The following is an 11,928-nucleotide window of genomic DNA, read 5'->3' as shown; positions in this document are numbered from 1 at the left end:
ATCAAGGGACTTCTTGTGGAAACAACTAGAGCGAAACCTGGTACAGAAGCTGAATCCTGCTGGGAACACATGGATATGCTGGACATGTCCTAGGCGATTTCAAATATGGAATGTACTTTGACATAAAAATGAAGTGTTAGAGGTTTTTTGAAGGAAGGATAAAGAGGGAGTATCCATGTACCGCCAGCAGGTGGCTCTCTTGCTCCATGAAATAGGTCAGTCTACACATGTTTTTAATTAAGTACTTAGTAATCTCGGAATAAAAAAGCACCATTCCGGCTAAAAGTGAACGTTAATCACACCTACAAACAAGATAAGAAAGAGATTCTTTACCACAAATAAATGAACATTAAAACTGAACAGCCAAGGTCTTAAGAAAAAACCTGTCTCAGCTGGATTTTGTATGAACAAAGAACAGGGTCAAGCCTAGTTCAGTCATTATAAAAAATATAAGAGTTGATTGCAGTTATACTGGCCTGTATTTGGATTTAAATCTTAGAGGGATTCACCAAAGAAATAAAGTGATATTATAAATTCTAGCAGCAACTGTTAAACTGAAGTAAAATAATTAAGTTTTTCTTGAAATGCCACATTCATAGTTAAAAAGGTTCAGTGATAATTTACACTGTTTATAGTTTATAATGGTCAAAGACTAGTAATTAGACACAAAGGTATTGTAAATTAATAAAATAAATGATTAAAACCTTTTTTTAGACAGCATGGTATTTGAAACTAAAACTAATTATTTGATTTCATAAGATTAATAGTATGTTTTAAGTATTTGCTATAATAAGAAAACATATTATTTAAACTGACAAGTATTATTGCTTGTTCATGACTTTACTGTATTAATAAGAAGATTAAAAGCTGGAAGCAGTATTCGATTTAATTAAAAGGGAAAGTGGTACAGTTTATTTCTCCTTCTATTGAACAACAAGACCTCTAGACATTATGATATCCATTGAATTATAGAATTTTAAGGGTGTTGTGTTATGTTTTTGTGTTAAGTTTGTAATAATATACTATAATGTACCTTGTTGTTAATCCACTATACTATTGTCTAATGATGGTAGATGGAGTCCTTATAATGTGGTTCTTTGAAACTGCTCTATTGCTAAAAGGGGCCTCTCTCCTTATCCCGATGAACAGGCTGTAGAGAAAGGAGGGGGTCTTATTGCATTCTACGCTAGCAAAGCTGCAAGTCTTGTAGATTTGCAATTTAGGGTTTATGGAATTAGTGGTTTAGCACAGATAAGAATATATCTTGAAATAATATGCAAAAATGATGGCTTAACAGACATTGATAGGTCATAGATCTAAAAAAGTGTTTGCACAGACTTTGGCCTTGAAAAAACAAGACTCTGGAAAACTGCTTGGAATAGCATATTTAGAAGTCAGATACAGGTCAGAGCCTGGTTAGTGCATCTTTTAAGGGATAAATAATTCTAATGAAAACTATTACCACTTAAACTTAGTGAAACTAATTGACTTAAATACTGCACGAGACAATCTTTTGTCAAATCCTCTGTTAGACAATGGTATATGGAATTAAAACTGACTCATTAACAAAATGATGAAACAATATGAGGTTAAAAGAAACACATGCCTTTAATTTAGCAAAATATAATGAATTAGAAGATGATGTCACATATTAAGAACATCTCTCATATATAACACATATAAAAATAGTGTTTTGCATGCACATATAAACAGTAGTGTTTTTATATTATATTATAAACCAAGTTCCTGGGAACTTTGGTTCACTTAACTTTTCAGATAAAGGAGGGGCTCGGAGGAAAACAAGGAATGAGATCATAGAGTTGGACAAATGTGAAGTTTTGAATTCATTCAGTACATGACACCTATTCATTCTGAAAAGTTATTCCGGAACTTTTGAAAACCATTATTCATAAAAGGGATAAGAGCTGTCTCACCAGATTAATGATTGGATTTAATTGAGGCGTCCCATGTATTCCAATGGGACGAAAAACCTATATAACTCCTAAGTAATTACAATGGAGTACCACACTCATCCCAGACAGGGTAAGGTGGTCCATCTTCTGCAAACTTTAAATACATAAGTCTGTCAATTTCTTGGGTGCTATATTAGTCATCTGGATATATTGCGGGTCAAGAGCGTAATAAAAATACCCCACAAGGAGCAGTAACATCTCTGTCCTCCTAACGTCTCCCCTGAGATAAGAGTGTATACTGAGCTAAATGGAACAGAGTACGTACAGAAATCTGAACCTACGGATTTTGTGACAGTAAGCAAACTTGTTAAATTTGCATATCTCCCAGCTGTCTCTCTGATGTATAGCTGTGCTCACTTCTTTATTAAACGTGACTTTAAACTGTTATTCTTATTATTAATAATATTATTACCTCTGACCGTATAACCTGGCATCCTTCACTCCTGTTCCTGGAAGAATGGCCTCCAGCTGAGGTAGTTTCATCAGTTATTTCTTGTAACTGTTTTTAAACTAGATGACCACTACATCGTGTCTAAAGGTATAATTGCAAGAACTGTGTAGTTCTGTATTCCTAATAATCATTGAGTGCAATTATTAAACCCTAACTCTGACCCTAGCCCCGAGTATTAAGCCCCCTCCTCTGAGGTGTCAGTTGCATTCCGCGCTGTGATACGAAACGGGACCCTGGTCAACCTGCAAGTCTTTTGGTATGCTGGCCAATCCGGAGGGCTCAACATCATAGGTAACATGTCAGTATTTGCATATCTTTCCCAGCCGGTTTGAAGGTGCAGATGTGCAGACTTCTTTATTCAGCCACTTTCTGCAAACGTGATATCCTCAGAGTTTGTAACCCTCTGCGTGTTGATTGTGGACAACCATGCATATACGCAGAGCAAATGGAAACAATTGGACTATGCTTGACACACCACAAGACCAATCGCTCTTTAGCCACTCGCTGCACTTAGAGGCGCATCAGCTAAGCACCGTGCGTTCGTTAGGGCAGCACATATACTAAAATTGGAACGATACAGAGAAGATTAGCATGGCCCCAAATGGAGATTAGATAAAGGGGTATTCACAACAGAAAATAGGAGGGTCTGGACCAGCTTCCCAGTAATGTTTTTGAAGCTGACACCCGGGGATCCTTCAAGAAGCTGCATGATGAGATTCTGGGGTCAATAAGCTACTAACAACCTATCGAGCAAGATGGGCTGAATGGCCTCCTCTCGTTTGTAAACTTTCTTATGTTCTTATGTTCTTAACACTAACCCCGGCTATTAAGCCTATCTCCTTCTGAGGTGCAGTAACATTCTGCACCAACAGAGGGGGTGGGACCCTGGTCAACCTTCTACGTAACGGGTCAGTATTTGCATATCTCCCAGCTGTCTCTCTGATGTATAGCTGTGCTCACTTCTTTATTAAACGTGAGTTTAAACTGTTATTATTATTATTATTATTATTAATATTATTACCTCTGACCGTATAACCTGGCATCCTTCACTCCTGTTCCTGGAAGAATGGCCTCCAGCTGAGGTAGTTTCATCAGTTATTTCTTGTAACTGTTTTTAAACTAGATGACCACTACATCGTGTCTAAAGGTATAATTGCAAGAACTGTGTAGTTCTGTATTCCTAATAATCATTGAGTGCAATTATTAAACCCTAACTCTGACCCTAGCCCCGAGTATTAAGCCCCCTCCTCTGAGGTGTCAGTTGCATTCCGCGCTGTGATACGAAACGGGACCCTGGTCAACCTGCAAGTCTTTTGGTATGCTGGCCAATCCGGAGGGCTCAACATCATAGGTAACATGTCAGTATTTGCATATCTTTCCCAGCCGGTTTGAAGGTGCAGATGTGCAGACTTCTTTATTCAGCCGCTTTCTGCAAACGTGATATCCTCAGAGTTTGTAACCCTCTGCGTGTTGATTGTGGACAACCATGCATATACGCAGAGCAATTGGAAACAATTGGACTATGCTTGACACACCACAAGACCAATCGCTCTTTAGCCACTCGCTGTACATAGAGGCGCGTATCAGGTAAGCACCGTGTGTTCGCTACGGCAGCACATATACTAAAATTGGAACGATACAGAGAAGATTAGCATGGCCCCTGCGCAAGGATGACACGCAAATTCGTGAAGCGTTCCACATTTTGGTCTTTTTTGTCGTTGGGAATAGTACTGTACCTGCCTTGGAATAACTACCCTGGTAGAACCCGAAACATTGAAGCTGAACCTGAACCCCAATCCTAACCCAAGCCCAAAACCAAACCCAAACCCTAATTTGATTAGAGGAGCACCCTCAAAATGGAGCGAGGTAACCAGTGGTGTACCACAGGGATCAGTATTAGGACCTCTGCTATTCCTAATCCACGTTAATGATTTAGATTCTGGTATAGTAATGTCACAGGTGACAGTGAACTAGTTATTCCATGTAGTAAAACATTGGACTCCTTTGCATGGAGGATCTCAGTAAGCTACAGTGCACGGTTCATCAACTGATTCAGATTCATTTATGTTAAGTTTGCTACTGATGATGTGGAAAAGAACAGTAATTGAGTGCCCAAAAATATGAATCACAGTGAGTTTTGACCTCCTTTAGAATTCTGGATGGAGCGCATACCTTGCAAAATGACCCGGTGTGAACAAAAGGAAATATATAGAAGTAATATGTACAGCTAAACGTGTCCAAGTATCTTATAGGAATGAAGTCAGACCATGGAAATCCACACCTGTGCTGGAGAAACATTGGATCAAGGGACTTCTTGTGGAAACAACTAGAGCGAAACCTGGTACAGAAGCTGAATCCTGCTGGGAACACATGGATATGCTGGACATGTCCTAGGCGATTTCAAATATGGAATGTACTTTGACATAAAAATGAAGTGTTAGAGGTTTTTTGAAGGAAGGATAAAGAGGGAGTATCCATGTACCGCCAGCAGGTGGCTCTCTTGCTCCATGAAATAGGTCAGTCTACACATGTTTTTAATTAAGTACTTAGTAATCTCGGAATAAAAAAGCACCATTCCGGCTAAAAGTGAACGTTAATCACACCTACAAACAAGATAAGAAAGAGATTCTTTACCACAAATAAATGAACATTAAAACTGAACAGCCAAGGTCTTAAGAAAAAACCTGTCTCAGCTGGATTTTGTATGAACAAAGAACAGGGTCAAGCCTAGTTCAGTCATTATAAAAAATATAAGAGTTGAATGCAGTTATACTGGCCTGTATTTGGATTTAAATCTTAGAGGGATTCACCAAAGAAATAAAGTGATATTATAAATTCTAGCAGCAACTGTTAAACTGAAGTAAAATAATTAAGTTTTTCTTGAAATGCCACATTCATAGTTAAAAAGGTTCAGTGATAATTTACACTGTTTATAGTTTATAATGGTCAAAGACTAGTAATTAGACACAAAGGTATTGTAAATTAATAAAATAAATGATTAAAACCTTTTTTTAGACAGCATGGTATTTGAAACTAAAACTAATTATTTGATTTCATAAGATTAATAGTATGTTTTAAGTATTTGCTATAATAAGAAAACATATTATTTAAACTGACAAGTATTATTGCTTGTTCATGACTTTACTGTATTAATAAGAAGATTAAAAGCTGGAAGCAGTATTCGATTTAATTAAAAGGGAAAGTGGTACAGTTTATTTCTCCTTCTATTGAACAACAAGACCTCTAGACATTATGATATCCATTGAATTATAGAATTTTAAGGGTGTTGTGTTATGTTTTTGTGTTAAGTTTGTAATAATATACTATAATGTACCTTGTTGTTAATCCACTATACTATTGTCTAATGATGGTAGATGGAGTCCTTATAATGTGGTTCTTTGAAACTGCTCTATTGCTAAAAGGGGCCTCTCTCCTTATCCCGATGAACAGGCTGTAGAGAAAGGAGGGGGTCTTATTGCATTCTACGCTAGCAAAGCTGCAAGTCTTGTAGATTTGCAATTTAGGGTTTATGGAATTAGTGGTTTAGCACAGATAAGAATATATCTTGAAATAATATGCAAAAATGATGGCTTAACAGACATTGATAGGTCATAGATCTAAAAAAGTGTTTGCACAGACTTTGGCCTTGAAAAAACAAGACTCTGGAAAACTGCTTGGAATAGCATATTTAGAAGTCAGATACAGGTCAGAGCCTGGTTAGTGCATCTTTTAAGGGATAAATAATTCTAATGAAAACTATTACCACTTAAACTTAGTGAAACTAATTGACTTAAATACTGCACGAGACAATCTTTTGTCAAATCCTCTGTTAGACAATGGTATATGGAATTAAAACTGACTCATTAACAAAATGATGAAACAATATGAGGTTAAAAGAAACACATGCCTTTAATTTAGCAAAATATAATGAATTAGAAGATGATGTCACATATTAAGAACATCTCTCATATATAACACATATAAAAATAGTGTTTTGCATGCACATATAAACAGTAGTGTTTTTATATTATATTATAAACCAAGATCCTGGGAACTTTGGTTCACTTAACTTTTCAGATAAAGGAGGGGCTCGGAGGAAAACAAGGAATGAGATCATAGAGTTGGACAAATGTGAAGTTTTGAATTCATTCAGTACATGACACCTATTCATTCTGAAAAGTTAGTCCGGAACTTTTGAAAACCATTATTCGTAAAAGGGATAAGAGCTGTCTCACCAGATTAATGATTGGATTTAATTGAGGCGTCCCATGTATTCCAATGGGACGAAAAACCTATATAACTCCTAAGTAATTACAATGGAGTACCACACTCATCCCAGACAGGGTAAGGTGGTCCATCTTCTGCAAACTTTAAATACATCAGTCTGTCAATTTCTTGGGTGCTATATTAGTCATCTGGATATATTGCGGGTCAAGAGCGTAATAAAAATACCCCACAAGGAGTAGTAAATTCTCTGTCCTCCTAACGTCTCCCCTGAGATAAGAGTGTATACTGAGCTAAATGGAACAGAGTACGTACAGAAATCTGAACCTACGGATTTTGTGACAGTAAGCAAACTTGTTAAATTTGCATATCTCCCAGCTGTCTCTCTGATGTATAGCTGTGCTCACTTCTTTATTAAACGTGAGTTTAAACTGTTATTCTTATTATTATTATTAATATTATTACCTCTGACCGTATAACCTGGCATCATTCACTCCTGTTCCTGGAAGAATGGCCTCCAGCTGAGGTAGTTTCATCAGTAATTTCTTGTAACTGTTTTTAAACTAGATGACCACTTCCCAGTAATGTTTTTGAAGCTGACACCCGGGGATCCTTCAAGAAGCTGCATGATGAGATTCTGGGGTCAATAAACTACTAACAACCTATCGAGCAAGATGGGCTGAATGGCCTCCTCTCGTTTGTAAACTTTCTTATGTTCTTATGTTCTTAACACTAACCCCGGCTATTAAGCCTATCTCCTTCTGAGGTGCAGTAACATTCTGCACCAACAGAGGGGGTGGGACCCTGGTCAACCTTCTACGTAACGGGTCAGTATTTGCATATCTCCCAGCTGTCTCTCTGATGTATAGCTGTGCTCACTTCTTTATTAAACGTGAGTTTAAACTGTTATTCTTATTATTAATAATATTATTACCTCTGACCGTATAACCTGGCATCCTTCACTCCTGTTCCTGGAAGAATGGCCTCCAGCTGAGGTAGTTTCATCAGTTATTTCTTGTAACTGTTTTTAAACTAGATGACCACTACATCGTGTCTAAAGGTATAATTGCAAGAACTGTGTAGTTCTGTATTCCTAATAATCATTGAGTGCAATTATTAAACCCTAACTCTGACCCTAGCCCCGAGTATTAAGCCCCCTCCTCTGAGGTGTCAGTTGCATTCCATGCTGTGATACGAAACGGGACCCTGGTCAACCTGCAAGTCTTTTGGTATGCTGGCCAATCCGGAGGGCTCAACATCATAGGTAACATGTCAGTATTTGCATATCTTTCCCAGCCGGTTTGAAGGTGCAGATGTGCAGACTTCTTTATTCAGCCGCTTTCTGCAAACGTGATATCCTCAGAGTTTGTAACCCTCTGCGTGTTGATTGTGGACAACCATGCATATACGCAGAGCAAATGGAAACAATTGGACTATGCTTGACACACCACAAGACCAATCGCTCTTTAGCCACTCGCTGCACATAGAGGCGCATCAGCTAAGCACCGTGCGTTCGTTAGGGCAGCACATATACTAAAATTGGAACGATACAGAGAAGATTAGCATGGCCCCAAATGGAGATTAGATAAAGGGGTATTCAGAACAGAAAATAGGAGGGTCTGGACCAGCTTCCCAGTAATGTTTTTGAAGCTGACACCCGGGGATCCTTCAAGAAGCTGCATGCTGAGATTCTGGGGTCAATAAGCTACTAACAACCTATCGAGCAAGATGGGCTGAATGGCCTCCTCTCGTTTGTAAACTTTCTTATGTTCTTATGTTCTTAACACTAACCCCAGCTATTAAGCCTATCTCCTTCTGAGGTGCAGTAACATTCTGCACCAACAGAGGGGGTGGGACCCTGGTCAACCTTCTATGTAACGGGTCAGTATTTGCATATCTCCCAGCTGTCTCTCTGATGTATAGCTGTGCTCACTTCTTTATTAAACGTGAGTTTAAACTGTTATTCTTATTATTAATAATATTATTACCTCTGACCGTATAACCTGGCATCCTTCACTCCTGTTCCTGGAAGAATGGCCTCCAGCTGAGGTAGTTTCATCAGTTATTTCTTGTAACTGTTTTTAAACTAGATGACCACTACATCGTGTCTAAAGGTATAATTGCAAGAACTGTGTAGTTCTGTATTCCTAATAATCATTGAGTGCAATTATTAAACCCTAACTCTGACCCTAGCCCCGAGTATTAAGCCCCCTCCTCTGAGGTGTCAGTTGCATTCCGCGCTGTGATACGAAACGGGACCCTGGTCAACCTGCAAGTCTTTTGGTATGCTGGCCAATCCGGAGGGCTCAACATCATAGGTAACATGTCAGTATTTGCATATCTTTCCCAGCCGGTTTGAAGGTGCAGATGTGCAGACTTCTTTATTCAGCCGCTTTCTGCAAACGTGATATCCTCAGAGTTTGTAACCCTCTGCGTGTTGATTGTGGACAACCATGCATATACGCAGAGCAATTGGAAACAATTGGACTATGCTTGACACACCACAACACCAATCGCTCTTTAGCCACTCGCTGTACATAGAGGCGCGTATCAGGTAAGCACCGTGTGTTCGCTACGGCAGCACATATACTAAAATTGGAACGATACAGAGAAGATTAGCATGGCCCCTGCGCAAGGATGACACGCAAATTCGTGAAGCGTTCCACATTTTGGTCTTTTTTGTCGTTGGGAATAGTACTGTACCTGCCTTGGAATAACTACCCTGGTAGAACCCGAAACATTGAAGCTGAACCTGAACCCCAATCCTAACCCAAGCCCAAAACCAAACCCAAACCCTAATTTGATTAGAGGAGCACCCTCAAAATGGAGCGAGGTAACCAGTGGTGTACCACAGGGATCAGTATTAGGACCTCTGCTATTCCTAATCCACGTTAATGATTTAGATTCTGGTATAGTAATGTCACAGGTGACAGTGAACTAGTTATTCCATGTAGTAAAACATTGGACTCCTTTGCATAGAGGATCTCAGTAAGCTACAGTGCACGGTTCATCAACTGATTCAGATTCATTTATGTTAAGTTTGCTACTGATGATGTGGAAAAGAACAGTAATTGAGTGCCCAAAAATATGAATCACAGTGAGTTTTGACCTCCTTTAGAATTCTGGATGGAGCGCATACCTTGCAAAATGACCCGGTGTGAACAAAAGGAAATATATAGAAGTAATATGTACAGCTAAACGTGTCCAAGTATCTTATAGGAATGAAGTCAGACCATGGAAATCCACACCTGTGCTGGAGAAACATTGGATCAAGGGACTTCTTGTGGAAACAACTAGAGCGAAACCTGGTACAGAAGCTGAATCCTGCTGGGAACACATGGATATGCTGGACATGTCCTAGGCGATTTCAAATATGGAATGTACTTTGACATAAAAATGAAGTGTTAGAGGTTTTTTGAAGGAAGGATAAAGAGGGAGTATCCATGTACCGCCAGCAGGTGGCTCTCTTGCTCCATGAAATAGGTCAGTCTACACATGTTTTTAATTAAGTACTTAGTAATCTCGGAATAAAAAAGCACCATTCCGGCTAAAAGTGAACGTTAATCACACCTACAAACAAGATAAGAAAGAGATTCTTTACCACAAATAAATGAACATTAAAACTGAACAGCCAAGGTCTTAAGAAAAAACCTGTCTCAGGTGGATTTTGTATGAACAAAGAACAGGGTCAAGCCTAGTTCAGTCATTATAAAAAATATAAGAGTTGAATGCAGTTATACTGGCCTGTATTTGGATTTAAATCTTAGAGGGATTCACCAAAGAAATAAAGTGATATTATAAATTCTAGCAGCAACTGTTAAACTGAAGTAAAATAATTAAGTTTTTCTTGAAATGCCACATTCATAGTTAAAAAGGTTCAGTGATAATTTACACTGTTTATAGTTTATAATGGTCAAAGACTAGTAATTAGACACAAAGGTATTGTAAATTAATAAAATAAATGATTAAAACCTTTTTTTAGACAGCATGGTATTTGAAACTAAAACTAATTATTTGATTTCATAAGATTAATAGTATGTTTTAAGTATTTGCTATAATAAGAAAACATATTATTTAAACTGACAAGTATTATTGCTTGTTCATGACTTTACTGTATTAATAAGAAGATTAAAAGCTGGAAGCAGTATTCGATTTAATTAAAAGGGAAAGTGGTACAGTTTATTTATCCTTCTATTGAACAACAAGACCTCTAGACATTATGATATCCATTGAATTATAGAATTTTAAGGGTGTTGTGTTATGTTTTTGTGTTAAGTTTGTAATAATATACTATAATGTACCTTGTTGTTAATCCACTATACTATTGTCTAATGATGGTAGATGGAGTCCTTATGATGTGGTTCTTTGAAACTGCTCTATTGCTAAAAGGGGCCTCTCTCCTTATCCCGATGAACAGGCTGTAGAGAAAGGAGGGGGTCTTATTGCATTCTACGCTAGCAAAGCTGCAAGTCTTGTAGATTTGCAATTTAGGGTTTATGGAATTAGTGGTTTAGCACAGATAAGAATATATCTTGAAATAATATGCAAAAATGATGGCTTAACAGACATTGATAGGTCATAGATCTAAAAAAGTGTTTGCACAGACTTTGGCCTTGAAAAAACAAGACTCTGGAAAACTGCTTGGAATAGCATATTTAGAAGTCAGATACAGGTCAGAGCCTGGTTAGTGCATCTTTTAAGGGATAAATAATTCTAATGAAAACTATTACCACTTAAACTTAGTGAAACTAATTGACTTAAATACTGCACGAGACAATCTTTTGTCAAATCCTCTGTTAGACAATGGTATATGGAATTAAAACTGACTCATTAACAAAATGATGAAACAATATGAGGTTAAAAGAAACACATGCCTTTAATTTAGCAAAATATAATGAATTAGAAGATGATGTCACATATTAAGAACATCTCTCATATATAACACATATAAAAATAGTGTTTTGCATGCACATATAAACAGTAGTGTTTTTATATTATATTATAAACCAAGATCCTGGGAACTTTGGTTCACTTAACTTTTCAGATAAAGGAGGGGCTCGGAGGAAAACAAGGAATGAGATCATAGAGTTGGACAAATGTGAAGTTTTGAATTCATTCAGTACATGACACCTATTCATTCTGAAAAGTTAGTCCGGATCTTTTGAAAACCATTATTCGTAAAAGGGATAAGAGCTGTCTCACCAGATTAATGATTGGATTTAATTGAGGCGTCCCATGTATTCCAATGGGACGAAAAACCTATATAACTCCTAAGTAATT

At 37.6% G+C, this 11,928-nt stretch overlaps 2 non-coding genes and 2 pseudogenes across 2 annotated transcripts; all 4 read left to right on the top strand.

Moving 5' to 3' along the window:
• Window positions 1-2,958: 2,958 nt before the first annotated feature.
• LOC131707384 (U6 spliceosomal RNA) lies at window positions 2,959-3,023 on the top strand (annotated as a pseudogene).
• A 999-nt stretch (window positions 3,024-4,022) lies between these two features.
• Window positions 4,023-4,129, top strand: LOC131707440 (U6 spliceosomal RNA). Its single transcript, XR_009311173.1, has one exon. It is a non-coding gene; the product is annotated as a U6 spliceosomal RNA (small nuclear RNA).
• A 4,026-nt stretch (window positions 4,130-8,155) lies between these two features.
• LOC131707382 (U6 spliceosomal RNA) lies at window positions 8,156-8,220 on the top strand (annotated as a pseudogene).
• Window positions 8,221-9,213: 993 nt separating this feature from the next.
• LOC131707439 (U6 spliceosomal RNA) lies at window positions 9,214-9,320 on the top strand. Its single transcript, XR_009311171.1, has one exon. It is a non-coding gene; the product is annotated as a U6 spliceosomal RNA (small nuclear RNA).
• The last annotated feature ends 2,608 nt before the right edge of the window (window positions 9,321-11,928 follow it).

The sequence above is a fragment of the Acipenser ruthenus genome, chromosome 39 (assembly GCF_902713425.1).
Source record: "Acipenser ruthenus chromosome 39, fAciRut3.2 maternal haplotype, whole genome shotgun sequence".
Lineage (NCBI taxonomy): Eukaryota > Metazoa > Chordata > Actinopteri > Acipenseriformes > Acipenseridae > Acipenser > Acipenser ruthenus.
This window is presented reverse-complemented; position numbering and strand designations above follow the sequence as displayed.